Here is a 19,975-nt window from a genome sequence, read left to right on the forward strand (position 1 = left end):
CTAAGTCCAGGAAGGCTGACATTCCTATCGCATCACTAAGGAAATATAGTGTTAAGACCTGCAAGACTCATAGGGCTGTTACATGTGAAATTATTACATAAAACATCATTAACAGTCATCTCTGACACCCATAATATTCTGCATCCATTTACAATCTGAAGAGCCAAATATCTAAGCCTTTGTATTGATTGGGTATGTTTCCTAGGAAGGAAGAAGGAGGATGTGGAAGGTGATGGTGGAATAATATGTATATTGGCTCCCTGTCCACATTTTCTGCATTTTTTAAAAGTGCTACTGATAAACTCTCATTTACATCTAATTGACTATGCAATCTGCACAAGATGCAGGCATATGAAGGCATTTATTCTGGTGGATAGTCACAATGTTTAACAAATTCCATTTCTGGAAAAAAAACATACTAGGTAAGAAAGTATAAAGTATTGTCGATAAAATGCTTTCTTCTCCTAGCAGAACAAAATGTAATATTGAAATAACTACTCCAGGATTCTTTGAGATTTAATGTTGTCTCAGTATCAAATGTTCTCTAATTCCTTGTCCTTGGCTAATTTTTTAAAACAGTTTTTTTAATAAATAGAAATTTTTAAAAATAATTTTAAGTAAATAGTGATTTGTTGTTTGCTTTTGGCAGGCATGAAATAAGACTGTATTAACATTGTGTGAATTGAGAGGCTAAATTTTTATCAGAATCTAAACATAATGAAAAATAGATGATTTTAAGGCAAATAGCTTATATGTTGTTCAAATTTAATGACAGGATAGCAGGTTATAGAGGAAAGAATGCTAAACAGCAAAATACCTTCCCAATATATCTATCATCCCAAAATATCTAATTCCTCAAACGTAGATTTACATATATATATAATATATTATATATATAAAATCACCTTTCATCACCCAAGGAATGCCAATTTGAATAATTATCAGATGGGAGAAACATACTCAAATAGCTGCTTAAAAGTCCCACCTGTATTTCGAAAGGGACATGATAAGGTAAGAACCAGCACAAAGATGTAAAGAAGCTACATCAGAAGATAAAGGTAAAGACAACATTCCAGATTCTGAAGTTTCTGGAAAGTGGAAGGGGAAGTAAATGCCTTTCCACTAAAATCATCTGAAAGTATTTCAGCTCTGTCAGTGGTTCGATTTTAATCTAGTGGGACTTCTTTTAGAGTTCTGTCCTTTAGAACTGTAAAATTATAAATACAGATGGTACAATCCACTTAACTAGTAGAAATTTGTTACAGCACATTTAGTTTAGTAAACTAACTCAACTACTGCCTTTTCCTGATGCAAATACAGGGACAGCATATGTCCTTGTTTCTGAGAATAAGAAAAAGTTGCCACTGGTGATGTACACATGTATGATGTACATACTACTAAGGGTCTTGCATTAATGAAGTCTGGAAATACTAAACAATATCTAAATAAGAAGCTCCGTATCTTTATTTTCACATTTGTGGATCACTAAGTACCAAAGTTATGTAGAAGGCTAGGGTAAGACGATGGAAATGAAATATGTCTCCTAATATTATAAAAAAATAATTTATGACATTTTGAGCTACACATTCTTTTTTGGGGGGGTCCAGTTGTGGGGCCTGATCTCTGGGCCTGGGCACTGTCCCTCAGCTCTTCAGCTCAAGGCTAGAGCTATTTGAGCCACAGCACCACTTCTGGCTTTTTTCATTTTGCTTATGTGGTGCTGAGGAATCAAACTCAGGGCCTCAGGCTTGCAAGGCAAGCACTCTACCACTGAGCCATCATCCCAGCCCCTTGAGCTACACTTTCTAAAGTAATAAAAAAAAATAAGGTAAAACAGAAACAGGAACTCAATTTTCCATTTTTCCTAACATTCCAACAGAAATTAGAGAATCCAGTAAAGATATAGCAATCCCAGGATGTTATAGAATCACTAGATGGTGAAAAAGAAGATAACAAAAATGAATTTCCTGATACAATGGGAAACAAAATCTGAAACTTCAGATTGTGATATAGCTAGAAAGTAGTTTCCACTAGGCCGTCTTTGATATTTTAGGTTTGTTTACACAGCAACATTCCTCTCAGGAAATGATTTTATTAATACTCAAGGGTTTGCAGCTTATAACCCAGCAACAAATAATGCTTCTAAATGTAAACAAATATGATACTAGGAGTAACCAAGGCTACTTCCATTGCTATAGCTGATTAATAAGAATGATCTGGGGAATAGTCAGTCTTGAACTTTTTCAAACCTTTCTTCTTCTCGAACATGAGAAGTCCAAGGCAAGATATGTAAAACATTATCAGACGATTTTTAAGTGTTTTATTGTTCAAACTAAAGGAGGTACATTTTCACATTTTGGGGGCCTGACTTTCAAAGAGACAGACCCTCACAATTACTTTATAGACAAAAGTTTACTGCTTTGGATTAGATGTTTTCTAGCCTTTCGGTTTTGCTGTCTATTATTTTGACAATTACATTGAAAAACATGATAAATCTATCATGTGTATGTTGGATTGTTCAAAGTCAAGCCGTCTCCAAACAAAGTGAAAATACTATACAAAGGGGTTACAATTACATGGGCAAGATAATGAGTACATTTATAATCAGGCATTGTAGCCTACGCATTTGTTTTCCCTTCCCACCCCTTCCAATCTTCCCCCCCCCACAAAGTCTTCCCCCGCAACCCCACACCAAAATTGTAAAGTTCGTTTTCGACATAACGACTTGTACATCTCATTATTTTTTTTCCTTCTAATTGGTCAGCTTTGATGGCTTAAAATTCTTTGTTGAAGCTTTGTTTTAGATCTTGTATGAACTTCTTTACTTCCTTAATTTGGTGTTCAGTGTTTATTCTCAAATCACTTAGTTGATCAGTTATGGTTTCCTTGAACACCCATTCCTTCTGTTGAGTTCCATTCAGCATTCCCTTTGTGGTCTCCCTGACTTTCTTTAGCTCTTTGGTAATGGATTCCATGAATGACTTTAGTGATTTTGTGTATTCTCATCCTGCTCTCTCAATTCCTGTATTACTCTTTGATTAGCTTCCTCACCTTCACACAATACTTGAAGTTCTCTTTGAGTGTTCTCAGCCTGCTCACGCCATTCCTGCCTTTCTCTTTGAATGTTCTAAAGCTGCTCATACAATTGCTGTATCAGTTTTTGAGTAGCTTCCTCATGCTCATGATATTCCTGTATTCACCTTTGGTTTGCCTCCTCTCTCTCCCTATCACTCTCATACAGAGTCCTTTTTGAGTTTTCAGTCTTTTAATTTACCATGTTTACCAACAATGTTTGTAGAGCTATTTGGGAAGTCTGCTCTGGATTATTCAGTATCTGTTCTGTCCCTTGATTATCATGAGTGGGAGTTGAGATACCCGGACATGCCATTTTTCTGGCTTACTCTGCCCATTTGGGATGAAATTAACCCCAGTTTTGTGCTAGAACACTGTATTAAGGCAAGCATCAACCAAAATCTGTAGTTGCACAGTCAAAAGTCCTCAGATACAATTTAGTTCAACATGAAACAACTATATATTAATGGGCTACGAACCGCAAAGAAGAATTAGGCAAACCAGAAATTATTAGTTTTAGGGAGAGATGTGGATAAAATTAGGAATAGAGGGATGTGGGAAGCCCCAGGGAGAGTTAACTTAACTAAGTCCTAATCTCAAAGCCAGAAATAGGTTGGATAGAATGAAAGTAGGGAGATAGAGAAAAAGAATAAAGAGAAAGAGAAAAAAGAGACAAGAAAAAATCGAAAAGAAAAAAATTAAAAATTAAAATTGCCATGCTTAAAAATTATGCAAATTGAAAACAAAATGCTGTGAGAGGAACGTGGATAAAATGAGAGAAGGGGAAGAATATAAAGGAGATGTGAAAAACTTACAAAAAATGCTTAAAATATTATATAGGTATAAAGAAGTAGTACTGCTATTAAGGAATTTAAGTCTAAGAGGTTTGAATTGAGTCATAAATTTCTGGATTAAGTGTGTACACAATGGGGATAAGGTCTAATAATCGACTATGGGTACATCTGAGGATGTGCAGAACATCAATTAAGTCACACAAAGAATAACGAAAGAGAAGAAAGGTTGAAAAGAATGAGAAAGAAAAAAAAAGATCAAAAGTTCAGTAGAGCTAAACAAAAAACAAAAAAAAAAAATTAAAAGAAAACAGAAAGAAAAATGCACACACACATATACCCCTAAAATAAAAATTGTAAGAGGAAGCAAAAAAAGTTACTATAAAATAATTTTTAAACTTAAAAATTAAAAAAAAAAGTTTTAGAAAAAAAATTTTATACAATGTACCAAAAAAAAGTTCTTGACTTTTTTTTGGGGGGGGGGGCAGGATAGGAAGATCCTGTATCTTCCGTTTGTCCATAACCACTCTCTTGTTGGAGTGTCTGGTCTGCTTGTGGTGTTTGATTTTCTTGTGACTTGGTTGGTTTCTTAAGTCAGACTGTTTGAGCAGACCTAAAAATGCTTTGCTTTACCCAGGATTTTGTGTTCTTCCACCCAGGCTAGTTTAATGGGAGGGAGATCTGCTTTGAGTATCAGAAAAGAGGGAGATGGCTGTTTGGTTTGGAAATGCTGTGATGAGGCTAGGTTCTGGGTAGAGTTGAGGCCTTTCAGCAAACAGTAGCATTTCACAGAGGGGCTAGCTTGTGAGACACTCACAGAGTCCAGCCTGGAGCCATACTCAGGGTTTATGTTTACTGACTTTCCATTGATTGACAAGGCTGCTGTATGGAGGTGAAGCCCCTGGCTCTGTTTACCCAGTGAAGAAAGCCACTCCTTGGGCTGGTGGCACCGGCTGGGTGACTTTTCCCTGGGTGGAGCTGAGTGTGGCAGGTCAGGTTATGATCTTGTAACCTGCTAAATGACTCTACTTTTCTTCCAAGGCCTGAGTTGGAGCTAGCTGCTCAGCTGGGCTTTTTTCAGTATCAAAGATGGAGATCTCCAGTAGTGTGGGGGGATGGGTGGCTTTCCCTCCTCTGCTCCCTGAGAAGGAGTGAGGATGTGAGACTTCCTGTGTCCTCTCTAGTCTGCGAACTGCAGGATGAAGATGTCTGCTCCTTTTCGGTTCTTGCTGGTATTGAGTAGAATCCGTTCGCCCACCGTGTCTGGCTCCTTCATTTAGGACTCTCTGTCCTGCAGGTATGGCGGCTATGGCTGCCCTCACTACAGCTCCAGCTGCAGCCGCGGCTGCTGGCAAGTGCTCAGATCTATCCCCTTGCCTGGATTTTCCCTCTCTGGCCTAACTCTCTGTACTGTGATGGCAGACTTGGTATGATTCTCTGGCTTAGGATTCTTCACTGGAACACTAAAACTGCTTTCTATGCGAGAACTTGTTTAGCCTCCAGCTTCTCCTCTGCCATCTTCCTGGAACTCCTCCAAACAAAGATTTCTGTTCCCTTCTTTACTTCTAATTAAAGTTGAATTATTGCTCTTTAAATGATGACAAAACGTGTTACTTTAACGAATATTCTCATTGCATCACGTGAAGACAGTAGTGTCTGTGATTGCTTTTTAAATTGTTTCCAAGTATTTTCTTCCACTATTTTAATTATTGCCTTTGTTCTGGTCTTCTAATCAGGAACACAGAGTTACACAAAAAGATCTTCTAAAGATATAGGATGTTAGGCAGAAAAAAAATATATGTATAATTAAAGATTTTCATCTCTTAAGATACTGAAAAGCTCAGGAGACATCTTGCTGTTACTGGCATGGTTATGATGACTTGAATGTTTTGGTTCTTAAATTAAGTGAAATGTATGTAAAATGTTACAGTTGTTCCAATGATTATAACTTATACTTTTCTGCTCCAATGAGACCAAACCTCTGTCAAGGTTGGAGGGCATATCGATTTTCTGGTAGAAGTGTTAATGTTAGAAAGCCAAGGGAGATTCTTAAAACAGCACTGCCTTTCACGAATCAGTTCATTATACTTATGGCATATAAGTATATAAACATACAAATATGAATTGAGTGAGAAATGTCTGATTTACACAATTGATTCAGTGTCAACTAAAAGCAGAAAACACTTCTTGACATTTATAAAAACTAGTATATCTAGTGAGGATTAAAAAAAATTTAGAATATATATTTTAACGTTTATGTCAAATTATTTGTTTATTTTTCACTGTTTATTTTTAATTGTTGTCAGTCGTGGTGCTTGAAATCAGTGCCTGGACATTGTCCCTCAGCTCTTCATCTCAAGACTCATGCTCTACAACTTGAACCACTGCCAGTTTTCTGGTGGCTCATTGATGATAAGTGTCTAACAGACTTTCCTGCCTAGGTTGGCTTTGAACCAAGATTCTCAGTTCTCAGACTCCTTAGCAGATAGGGTTGCAAACATGATCCACTGGCTCCTCGCTACACTATTATTATTTACACATTTATGAAGAATGGAAAGGTAATCACATTCATTTATATGTTGTGTCATGACCAAGCTATATCATATTCATTAATATCTGTATGTAACAATCCTTTTTAGTGAGACTTCTAAAAATCTTATCTTTTGGCAGTGATGAAATATCTCTTCTTAAGTATAATCACTTTGCTTATTGTGCTATACAATTAATATATTTACTTTTAGTCTTGAAGTCTGTTAATTAAACTTATATAAAACAAGAAATTAATATGAAAGAAATTCATGGTTCTATTACTTGCTTTAGGAAAACAATTATGCCTGTTGTTTTCAATTATATTTCTGTGGGAATGTGTAAAATTCATTGATTTAACTATTAAAATCGATAAGTTACATTATATCAAGTTGACTCAAACTTGAATGTGAAAAATTGCACACTTAACCCAAATATACCTACACTTTCTTCTACCACATATTAAAATACCAGTAAAGCAAAGCTTGGTTAGCAGCTCATGTGTAGAATCCTAGAAACTCAGTATCCTAAGACCTGAAGATTTTGGTTTAATGCCAGTCTAAGGAGACAAAAATGTGAAAACTTATCTCCAATTGTCCAGCAAGAAGGAGAAGTTGAGTATATGGATCAAGGAATAGAATGTCGTCAGCCATGAGCAAAAAATGCAAGGGAGACTATTAAAAATTGAGTTCAAACTTTAAAAATGGCATATACACACAAAACAACAAAAAAGTAGTATGAACATGAATAATGATGTCAAAATAGTAGAAAAGATCATGAAAAATATTGTGTAAACATCTGGAAGACAGAAATCATTTGACAGGGTTTTAATTCATGAGAGGGAAAAGTCGCAGTCTCATTTGTACAATCTCATTGTACTGATTGTGTTGAAACCTGGCTAATGGGTAACCCGTGAAGGAGTAGATTGGATGACCTGACATAGCAGACATTGCCAGTAATTATGCACCATGTCACTCTGGTGAAAACTAAAATTGTGCTTGTTAATTTAAATAAAACCTCATGAAAGAGAGTGTTTGGTTCACATATATAAGGATATTTATTTTGAGGCTTCAGACCAGTGCTTTTGTTTATCACCACTCCTGCTTTACCTTCACTCCCTTGTACATCTAAACCTTACTAAACTGCACCAAGGGCTATCTCTGTCTTAGCATTAGTTGCTATCATTCTAATCCCCACCAGAAAACTCTTTTATTCATGCAAACCTACAATAAATAACCTAGTTAGAAAAAAGAGTAAGGATTTAGCATTGGCTGAGGCTCTCATCTCTAGGTTTGTTCCCTAATAAATCTGTGCTATACTATCACTTTTGTCTCCATGGCTTTTGAGTCAGACAAGTGATTGATTTGGTTTGATGTACTCCAATTTATCCAGACTTACTTTGGAAGATTCAACCTGTGCCAAGGAGCCCTCGTGTTTCCCCTAACTCTTCCTGTAACATTCTCAAGTATCTAGACATTGAGGTCTTCGATCCATTTGGAATCGATTCTGGTGCAGGAGGATATATAAGGAACTAAATTCATTTTTCTGTGTACAGCCAATTCAACTGGCACACTTTTTTGAAGAGGCTGTTTTTCTACCCTCCTGTGATTCTGGCTTCCTTATCAAAGATTATGTTCCCATAGGAGTGGATTCATTTCTGGGCCTTCAATTCTGTTGTATTGATGGAATTCTGTGCTTTCATTGAAAGAATGGCATTACACCATTCCGTAGGAAATTGAAAGAATGGAAATTAGCTAGATTTAAATAAATATATGTTGCATGTTTTCCTCATTTGTAATAACAAGATATGTCCATAAATCTACAAATTATCCAATAGATAATAAAGACAAATAATTAAAATTGGACATGATTAACTAACAGCACTGTAAGCATTCACATGGCAAGAACAACGGAAGCTATTCTTAGGAGAGAATCAAAATGGCTCAATAGCTATGTGCATATGACCATATAAAGTGATGATTATTGCAATGAACTCTAAGAATCAATAATACATGTGAAATACATATATCTGTATATAATTTTAATAGATGTCATAAAATTAACCGACTTCTCTGTAATCTTAAAAGCAAAATTTTAAGTTCAGAAGATAAAATTGAGCAAAGTTTTCAACACATATACTAAAATACATAGGGGAAAATGTAAGAGAGAAAAGATAAGATGAAAATTAGAGTAGCTATCTATTGAAGAATTCATAAACATTTTCCAAAACTATACAAGAGAGTTGGGGTACAGCTCAGTCGTAGGACTAGACTAATATATACAAAGACATGGATTCAATATCCAAGAAGGCCAAATAATAAGCTAATAAATAGCAACAATAAAATAATTCTTTGAAATAAATACTTTCATATTAGAGAGGCCTGATTCCTACCAGTAAGGAAAAAATACTTTCAATTCTTGTATCCAATGACATGAAATTACAAGAATGAAGAGGAAATGGTTTTCCTTATCTATCCTTTCCTTTCCTTTTCTGCTTTCTTCTTTTCTTTTTTCCTTTGGCACTACTGGTGCATGAAGCTAAAGCTCTGACACTTTAGATTATTTTTCAGAGGATATCTTGCTTTTGGCCAAGCCTCCCTTGAGCAATAATCTCTTAACTATGGATTCCAAAAACGTGAGATACCAGGGAAATTACACTATATCTAGCTTTCTTTGTTTTGTTGTCTCTCACGAATTTATTATTAGATCTGGCTCTGGATATCAGTCTTCTAAAATTCTGCCTTCTAATTAGCAAGGTATACTTCATCTCAGGTTGGACTCAGACAATTTTTCAATGTAAACATTCAATATTGACTTCTGTTTTCTAGATATCATTAAATTCAATCAAGGTTAGATCTTTATGATGTTATAAGAAGAACACAGAGAAAAAATACAATCCTCAACAGAAAGAGCAGTGCTGGAAGAATACCAATACCAAATTTCAAACATCACCATAAAGCCATAGTAAACAAAACAGCTTGGTACTGGCACAAGAACAGACCCCAGGACCAATGGAATAGAATTGAAAACCCAGAAATGAACCTACAGACCTATAGCCATATAGTCTTCCATAAGGGAGCTAAAAAATAGAATGGAAGAAAGACAGCCTCTTCAGTGCATGATGCTGGCAAAATTGGTTAACTACTTGTAGAAAACTAATGCACCAGAATCAACTCCAAATGGATGAAAGTCCTCGGAGTCAAAGGAGACACTCTGAAAACATTTCAGGATGGAATAGGAGAAAACCTAGGTCTCCTTGGCACGGGCTGAAATTTTCTTAATAGAGACCCAGAAACACAAGAAATCAAAGAAAGAAAGGTTGGACAAAGGGGATTGCATGAAATTGCAGAGCTTCTGCGTGGGAAAGGTCATAGTTAGCAATAACAATAGAAAGCCCACGGATTGGGAGAAGATCTTCACTAGCCATACAACGGACAAGGGTCTCATATCTAAAATATACCTGGAACTCAAAAAATTAAATCCCCCAACAACAAATCTTCAAAGAAACCACTGCCCAATAAATAATTCGGCTAAACACGTGAAGAGAAACTTCTCTGAAGAGGAAAGAAGGATGGCCAATAGACACATGAAGAAATGCTCAACCTCTCTAGCCATTATAGAAACGCAAATCAATACAAAATTGAGATAACACCTCATCTCAGTTAGAATGGCTATAATCAAGAACTCTAAGAACAACAGATGATGGAGGGGATGTGGACAGAAGGGAACCTTACTGCATTGTTGGTGGGAGTATAAATTTGTTCAACCACTTTCGAAAGTAGTATGGAGGTTCCATAAATGACTCCACATAGAGCTCCCCTATGACTTAGCAATCCCACATTTGGGCATTTACCCAAATGTTCACAAAAAAGACCACACTAAAGATATCAGCACGACTATGTTTATTGAAGCCTTATTTACCATAGCTAAGATATGGAACCAACCCAGATGCCTCTCAGTAGATGAATGGATCAAGAAAATGTGGTATATATACACAATGGAATTCTATGCCTCCATCAGAAAGAATGACATTTCCCCATTTGTTAGGAAATGGAAAGACTTGGAATAAATTATATTAAGTGAAGTAAGCCAGTCCCAAAGAAACATAGGTCCCATGGTTTCCCTTATTTTCCATAACTAATATATGTCTGTCAAGCAGAAAAATCAGATAAGTTGATGTTAGGGAAATGAACCCTAAGATAAAGATTCAAATGTTATTTTTCTTTCACGCAATTGTTTCTAACACATTTATAAGATTATTTCTTTGTTGCTTTGTATTTGCCTCCCCCATGGTATAACCCATGTTTTCATTGTATTTGATGTTGTTATAATTTGTACAGGAGAAGGGAAAAAACAAATCGATTAAATAGGGATACAGGTGGACCCATTGATAGAATGAGATATACAAGTCGTTATGTCGAAAACGAACTTTACAAATGTGGTGGTGTGGACCAGGGTTGGTTCAGGGGGGAGAGGGAGGATAGATGGGAAGGGGAAACAAAGGAGGAGGCTACAATGCTTGATAAGAAATGTACTCAACCTCTTGTGCATGTAATTGTAACCTTCTGTACAGTGTTTTCACAATAAAAAAACACAAATAAAAGAACACAGAGAAATCCCTTGAATATTTTCCAGTTTATTTATATATTTCTAGTATGACATCACAAGTAGTACACTAATACTTCACAAGTACCTTATACAGACTTCAGTTATTTAAATTATTTTGTGTAAATATTAATTCTATCATAGTTTTATCAATTCTATATGAATATACCATATTTACAGATATGTTTCTTACCAAAAATAAGTCTGTCTCGTTCTTCACTTTTATAATTAAAAACACTACTTCTCTTTGTTCCAACCGAAACCTGTTTTATCCTGGCAACCAACGCATTTTTTTCCTCTGATTTCTGGATCATGCAATAAATAAGCTTTTAGGATTGCCTTCTTATCTTTGGTAGATTATTCTCAGGTATTGGATGCCTTAATATTGTATTGTGTTCACTCGAGTTGCTTTTTGTTTCTGTCATTATAAAATTTAGCATAATTTGTTTCCCATTCACCTAAAGAAAGCCTGAATTGATTTCCATTTTTTTGACTAAAGGAAATAATGCTGCTATAAACCTCTGTGTTTTGGCCTTTGGGTGAATGTTACATTTCATTTCTATGAGAAAATGCGTGAAGAGATCAATTCCTGTGCTATACTGTGAGTGGTTGCATATTTTATATTGTAGGAACCTGACAAAATTTGTTCAGAAGTGGATTTACTTTTTGACATCCGGCCAGTTTCCAGTTTCTCTGCTTCTTGATAGCATTTAGTATGGTCATTATTGTATTATGGGAAGTTATTCTCATACATGTTTTATGATGCAATTTTAGTTTCAATGTACATTTATTTGATGACTGATGATGTTTTTCTTGTGCTTATTTTCCACAAGATGTATTGTTTTTGTTTGTAATTGATGTTCTTTTTTAACATTAGGTTTTGAGAGTTCTAGGCAGAGTCTAGACTTCAGTCATTCTTCAGGTATAGGATTTGCAAATATTTTATCCTTGACTATGGGTACCCTTATCATCATTATATTCATCATCATCATCTACATCATCATCACTGTTAGTACTACTATTATTAATTTTGTACATGTACGTATCCTCTTGGGGTTTGAACTCAGGGTCCTTGAGATTTCTAGCAATTTGTTAACAATTTACCATTTGACTCATGCCAAACTTCTGCCTTTTTTTGCCATTAATCAGAGGTACGATTCTCAGGGACTTCATTTTGTAGGCTGCCTTCAAATAGCAATACTCAAATCACAGCCTCCCAAGTAGCTAGGATGAGATACATGAGCCCCCTACTCCCAACTTCTATTCATTACTTGCATATGAGCATTCACAGACTAAACTATTTTACACATTTATTGATTTCTACTACATCAAGCTTTCTTTTCCTATAATTTTAATGCCAAATTTAAGAATTCTTCATTTCAAAAATTGTCAAGACATCTTTCTGTGCTTTACATTTACATCACTATCTTTGTTTTATATGCCACGTTTTAATCCTGATTGAAGTTAATATTTGAATAAATTATGTTTAAATCAATGTTCACTTTTTAATTCTCCCCAATACTCTCTACCCAATCACCACTTATTAAGGAGAATGTCATTCCATAAATGTTTGGATTTACACTCATTAAATTTACCTTGATAATATGTATGTGGCTCTAATCTGGTGCCCTACAGACCCATTGAGTTGTATAGTCTCTCCTCTACAATTTGTATAACAATTTTACACTAACAGTGTTAATATTGTACAGAGATATATATTCCAATTTATTTTTCTTTGTCAATGAGTCAAAAAGTGCTGATCAAGTGTTTTCAAAAATTGTCATAAAATTATAAATAAAACTGTGAAACTGGGTACTGGTGGCTCATGCTTATATTCCTAGCTGCATAAGAGGCTGAGATCTGAAAATTACTGTTCAAAGCCAGCTGGAACAGGAATGTGTGTGTGAATCTGATCTCCAATTAACCACCAGAAAACCAGAAGTGACACAGTTGCTCAATGGGTAGAGGCCTCACTTTGAGCTGAAGAGCTGAGAGACAGTGCCCAGGCCAGATTTCAAGCCCCATGAATGACCAAAAATAGAGTTGTGAGGGACAATTAATATCTTTGTTCAATTATATCCTCCAATCCACAAAAACTCTATGTCTCCATTTATTTAGATTTTTGCTTTTATATTCAGCATTGTATAATTTTCAATGACAGTGGGTGAATAGCACTGAAATACATTTTGACGATGTGTGAAGCTAGCACAAAGATATTCTAAGAAAACAGTTGAAAATTAAGGGGCATTGTTAATGGAGAAAGACAGAAAAGGTTAATAAGGCCCTTGATCAATATGTGAGTGTAAAATATTTCAGTAAGATTACTTCTTACAAATAATATACACCAACTAATAAATACCTTCCAAAGGCATTGGTATTCAAGTATGACATAAATGATATAAACAGATTTTGTGTTGAAATGAAAGAAAGATAGATGAGAAAACGTAGCAATTGTGTAAATTAAGAAATTTGGTCAATAATTTGAGGGCTCATGGCTCACTGGATTAAAAGTCTGTTGGTATCTAAGATAATACTTAAATGTTATACATGAGCCTATCTTTAGACTGCCTAAATCTATTGTTTTTGAGTCAGTATTCTTTTTGCTGTTGTTGTTTACATGGACTTACTTTGGAAACACTAATATTACATGGGAGAAATGTGTAAAATAGAGTACATTATCTAATTATATGAGGTTTTTAAATTGGCCCATCTGTAGAGGTAGAATATGAAATAATTGCTGCTCAAGTGGAGGGTAAGTTGAAATTATGACAGGAAATAACTACTAATACATATTGAAGTATTTTGAGAGGGTAGTGATGATAAAATGTTCTAGAACTGAAGGTGATATTCATAGTCCAACTCTTTAACTTTCTAAGAATTGTACTTTATTGAAGAAATACAAATTTCATTTACTTTAACCTCAGGAAAAATTTTAGATTAGTAGTGGGTGAATATGAGTGATAATTTAGAATTTAATATCACACAATTTTCAAAGGTATAGGTTTAGTATGTTGATGAATAAGAATATCAATAAAATATGATGTGATATATCCTCTGAGTGACTACATATGACATTGTGAATCAGTGAATATTCTACAAAATTATGTAAATTGCAGGATGAAATAGAATTGAGAGGGATGAGAGATAATGATCATCAAGATGCAGTATATTGGACTGGGAATGTGGCTTAATGTAGACTTAATGGTATTGTTTTATATGCATGTGTATACTTGTGTAATACCCTCAATGGGCATGTCAATATGTTATTATATGTTATTGTAAAATGTTTTGCTATGTATATTCCTGTACATGTGTCTCATGGGACATATGTTGAAATATATTTTGTATATAAAGTTATGATTCAAAATGTTGTATCATAGCGGCAACTTTATGTGTAATATCTAAAAGATTGCCTCTATGTTTAATAAACTGACAAGATTACTTTAAGTGCCAAGAAACAATGTATAAGGATTCCAATTTCTACATAGTGGTTGTGCAGTGCTCTCTTATTGTTTCTTTTTCCGCTAATCACTATATGTATCCAATATCTAGGTATGTTTTGACCTTTCAATATGTTCTTTGGTTGTTTGTATATTAGTATAGAGATACTTATTTGGATTTTTTGCTATATGTTACTTCCCCAGCCCTTGGCCCCTCTATAGAAGATTGGTAAGGGTCCAGGTCTTGCAGATTCCTCTTGCAGGTCCCATAGGGCACCTTACCTCCCCCCAATATGGGTAGTAGGGTGGGGGCCTAGGACTGGCAAGGGCACCCAAGTCATAGGGGGTAACATTCACCCTCGTTTTGACTTCTACTGTGCATGTCTTGCTGCGTTCTTGGTGGAATTTGACCCATTCCATTTCTTTCATACTTCCCAAGTCCTCCTTTACTCCTTCTAGGCCTAATGCTGCCTCCTTCTCCTTCTTCTGTGAAATAGCATTACCCATACTAAGGGTTTCACGTACCATGAGAGAGCGTTTAGCTTCAGCCAGTATCTTTTCCTTTCGAGCCCCACGTTGTGAGCCAGATGTCGGGTCTTTGTCTCTCCCACGAAAGACGGATGGGGTCCAAGGAAAGGTTAGTGCGGCCGCTTGCCTGTTCCCCAGCCTCTCTTAGCCCAAGAGACAATCAGACACAGCGGGAATTCAAGTCAAGCAAGGACTCTTTTATTAACACAGAGCAAGCCCTTTCTAAAGCAAAAGACTGCGTGGGAGAGGAGGAAATGGAACCAACCAATCACTGTAAAGGACACACCTTATCATGCACCTAAGCTTCCACAAGCTGTTTACACACTGAACTTAAACAAATCAGGCTCTGCCCACTCAACTTCCCCTCAGGACAATCTTTGATGCCTGTGTGCCCACACTGTCCTCATAAGTCTTGTGTCGTGCCCTTTATGAACTCATAATCTGTTTTAAACCTTATAATATTTCAGTTATGATATGTGATATCAGAAATCCACTGTGACATCATGACCATTGTGACATCATACAGACAGACATCATGAACACTTTGATATCATAATCCTCCTAGGACTTCAACAAATTTGCAAGGACACCTGCCTTTGTAGATACCACAATCCATTCGTGAACTCATATTCTCTGTGATTTCATGACAAATGAGAAACTTTATGCCATTTGGATATCAACAACCAATTATGACATCATAGACCTACTGTGACTCATTACCTGTATGGCATCACCAACTAATTATGACATCAAAACTTTTGTGATGTCACAATATGACATGATGGTCATGACATCTGTCAGTGTGATGTCACAGTTGTCATGATGTCAGTGGATTTCTGATATTTCATGTTACAGAAATATGAGGTTGAAAAATAATGAGGGCAGAAAGGTCTAAGATATCACAATGTTCACAAAACACAAAAGTTATGAGGACAGATGTTAGTGATATCACATTGTGTTAGTGATATCACAATGGCACTGTGATATCACAATGTGATTATGACTTCAAAATGGTTATGTAGGTTATGTAGGCACAAAAATGTGTTTCTGATATCAACTCTCATGCCACATTTGAAATACAATGAAATCACAGAATAAGCATTCACAATGTGTCTATGATGTCACAATGAGAATTGTTGTCATAATGGGATTATGTCATTGAGTTTGGTGATATCACAATGAGTTGATGCTCTCATAATGAAATGTGATGTCACACTGTTGAGGATGTCACAAACACTTTTTGATGTTATAATGGCAGGTCTGATCTCAACTTTCAGTTAACAACAAGGATATGGGTACACAAAGGGACTGTGCTGTTGAAAAGGGCATGGATTTTTCAAAGGAGCTAAGAGGTCATAATAGATTTGAGATGTCACAATGGAATCATGATGTCACAATGACAATATTGTCACAATGTATTTGTGATGTTGTGCTGCTGATGATGTCAAAATGGGTTTGTGATGTCACAACGAGTTTGTAATATAACAATCAAATTTCCAATTTCAATAGCTACTAGTTCACAAGGAGGATACTGTAATAATCAGCAGGGCCCCAATAATCTATAGGGTCAGATAATCAGCCAGGCATCATCTCCTGGGCAGCTGGAAAGGACAAAGTATGCCACCAAAGAAGGTGGGGCATTCTGTGGGAGGGGCTGGTGCATTAATCATCAGGTGTTTAGCTGTTAAGAAGTGATTGGGCTGTAGGCAGTTTGGGATGTGACAGTTGAAAGCTGTTAGGCAGTTGGAGTATAGAAGGGTTACAGACTTTATATAATCTACTTGTTCAGAGAAATAGAAGGAAAGAGAAAAAAGGAAAAGTCCTGGAAGGAAGGAAGTGGTGTGATAGCAGAAGGGGAAAGAACTTTGGAGGAGAGGAAGTGGAGGGGTGGGCAGGAGGTGAAGGATGGCAACTGGCGACCCAGGCAAAGCAGTTCAGACATGTGGGGAGTGGAGAGGCCTGAAGAGAAGAAGGAACTGGTAGAAGGGAAAAATGTAAAGACATCGAAGGATGTATAGTTCTATAGCCAAGGAGAGACAAAGGGAAGGGGGAAAAAGGCTTGCCCTCCCCTTTGTTTGGAGCTTTGGCTAACATAATTTTGGGGGTTGGTGGTTTGGAGAACATTTATATGTTAAATGTGTCTCGATGGATTCTCTTGAACTACAGAGTTCCTAGTTTTCAGAAATCCCATCGAGATAATCCATTTGGATAGCATCAGGCCTTGTCCCAAGGGAAAAATCCTCATAGGTGAAACTGTCAACCCTCAGCGTTAAGAGTCTACCTCGAGTGTTTGTCTCCAGAGGACCAACATTGACAAAAGTCATTTAGGTTCCTTTAGGGGTGCCTCTAGGAAAACTTGCCAGTCTGTTTTGGGGACCCCCTCTGGAGGTTATTTGTGGCTTCTGGGAACTCCTTGAGAGGCCATGTAGGGCTTCCTTGGGAAGCAATCTGGAACCTCATCAAATGTACATCTGCGACGTCCTTTAGAATCCATCTGAAACCTACCCTGGAGGTCATCTGGGGCCTTCTCCAGGGGCCATCTTGGACTTTCTCCAGAGGTCATCTGGGGCTTCCTCAGGAGGCAACCCGAGAACTCTTCAAAAATAGGCTTTAGGACTTCCTTAAGAGGCAATCTAGGACCACCAACTGAGGTCATCTGGAACTTCTTTGGGAGGTCAGCTTGGGTTACCTTGATGAGAAATGTATGATCGTCTTCAGAAATCATCTGGGACTTCCTTGAGAAGCCATATAGGACCTTCTCTTGAGGTCATGTGTGGCTTTCTCAAGAGGGTTATCTGGACCTTCCTCTGGGGTTCACATATAGCTCTTTGAGTGGTCATCTGGGAGCTATTAGAGAGGTAATGTCAGCCTCATTGAGAGGACATATTGGACCCCCTTTGGAGGTCATCTGACACTTCCTTGGGGAGTTTTTTGTAACCTCCATGAGAGATTATCTAGGGCCTCCTAGGGACGACATATGTGACATTTTCCAGGGGTCATCTGCGGCCTCCTCAAGAGGCAATCTGGGACATTCTCTATGTCATCTGGGACCTCTTATAGTGGTCAACATTGAGACGTATGGGACATGTAAATTAAGCGTCTGTGGCTATTGGTCTGTTTGTGTATGCTGATAGATTTACGTGTGTTCTGTATGCAACTCTGTTTGCTCCTTTCCTCAGGATTGGAGAACAAGGTCATATCCAAGTTGCCATATCCAAAAAATATTCTCCCCCAGGGTTATAGAGTCCCTCAGAGGAAGATGCAATGATGTACTCTCTCCTATTCTTTGCCATCAGCACCTGTCATGTTAAGTCATCCTATACCAAAAGTGGTTACTTTTATCAGCCTGAGGTGGTACAATGTGGTGTGTTACCATTATTACCCTTGAAAGAGGAACATGGAGGAGATGGGGGTGCAGGACCCCATTTGAATATATGTTCCCTTTATAACTAGTGAACTGTATAACTGGAAACAGCAAACTCCAACCTTTTCAGAAAAAAAAAAATACAGGGGCTCATTATTTCATTAGAGACAGTAATTTTCACACACAAGCACATCCAGAATGAGTGTCAACAAATTTTATAGGTGCTTTTCACCTGGTAGAAAAGGGAATGAATCCTGCTTGGAGATTTGAAAGTAGTACTTGGACCAGACAGTAGCCCCAATATTAAACCAGACCATTTGGAGCAAGTCTTTCCACAGACTTAGCCAAGCTGAGAATAACAGTGATCGAGGTATGGAAGTGCTTACCTATTATTGCTAGGTTTGATTAGCAGGGATATTGCAGTGGCTAGAAAGCCAATTCATCAAACTAAGGTGATTGAGATGGTACAATTTCCCAGTGAGTACCCTAATGCTTTTCTGGAACTTCTCCAAGAAGACTATAGGACATAGAGGCCTATAGATTTTGAAGCCCTAGAGAATCAAAGAGCCCTAAATATGGCCTTTATTACACAGTCAGCCCCAGATATTAGAAGAAAGCTTCAAAAGTTAGAAAATTTTGAGAGAAAGGTGTATTCTAAGTTGGAAGTGGTTACCCAGTAGGTGTTTGATAACAGAGATACCCTGGATAAAAAAGACTCTAAGATTTGGGCATTTACCCAAATGTTTACAAACAAGACCACACTAAAGCTACCAGCACAACCATGTTTAATGCAGCATTATTTACCATAGTTAAGATATGGAACCAACCCAGATGCCCTTCAGTAGATGAATGGATCAAGAAAATGTGGTATAAATACACAATGGAATTCTATGCCCCCATCAAAAATAATGACATTGCCCCATTTGTTAGGAAATGGAAAAACTTGGAAAAAATTATATTAAGTGAAGTAAGCCAGGCCCATAGAAACATAGGTCCCATGGTTTCCCTTATTAGCAATATCTAGTATATGTATGTGTCAAGTGGAAAAGGTCAGATAATGTGATGTTAGGAAAATGAACTCTTAGATATATATTTTAATGTTTTTTCTTTCATGCATGTGTTTCTAACGCATTTATAAGATTATTTCTTTGTTGCTTTGTATGGCCCTGCCCCACAGTATAACCCCCACTTTCACTATATGTGATGTGTGTATAACTTGTGGAGGTGATCGGGAAAAACAGGTCGTTTAAGGATACAGGTGGACCTGTTGCAGCAATGAGAAGTACAAGTTGTCATGTTGAAAACGAGCTTTAAAATGTCGGTGTGGGTAGGGGGAGGATAATTGGATGGGGGGAGATGGGGGAGGCTGGGAAGGGATATGAATGGTAAACAAAGGAGGAGGCTGCAATGCTTGGTAAGAAATGTATGCATTATCCTGCCCATGTAATTGTAACCCTCTGTACATTATGTTCACCAATAAAGTAAAATAAAATAAAATTTAAAAAAGAAGACTCTAAGAAAGGGGGTTGAGTTTTGATAGGAGCACCAGAATAGGGATCAAGGAACCCTTATTGCAAGCAAAATGGACATTGGGAAAAGGAATGCCCAAGGAGGAGAAAGATAGAAAACGACAGGTTATGTAATCCCAT

This window comes from Dipodomys merriami, unplaced genomic scaffold, assembly GCF_024711535.1.
Source record: "Dipodomys merriami isolate MVZ:Mamm:240054 unplaced genomic scaffold, mDipMer1.0.p SCAF_815, whole genome shotgun sequence".
NCBI classification, from domain to species: Eukaryota; Metazoa; Chordata; class Mammalia; order Rodentia; family Heteromyidae; genus Dipodomys; species Dipodomys merriami.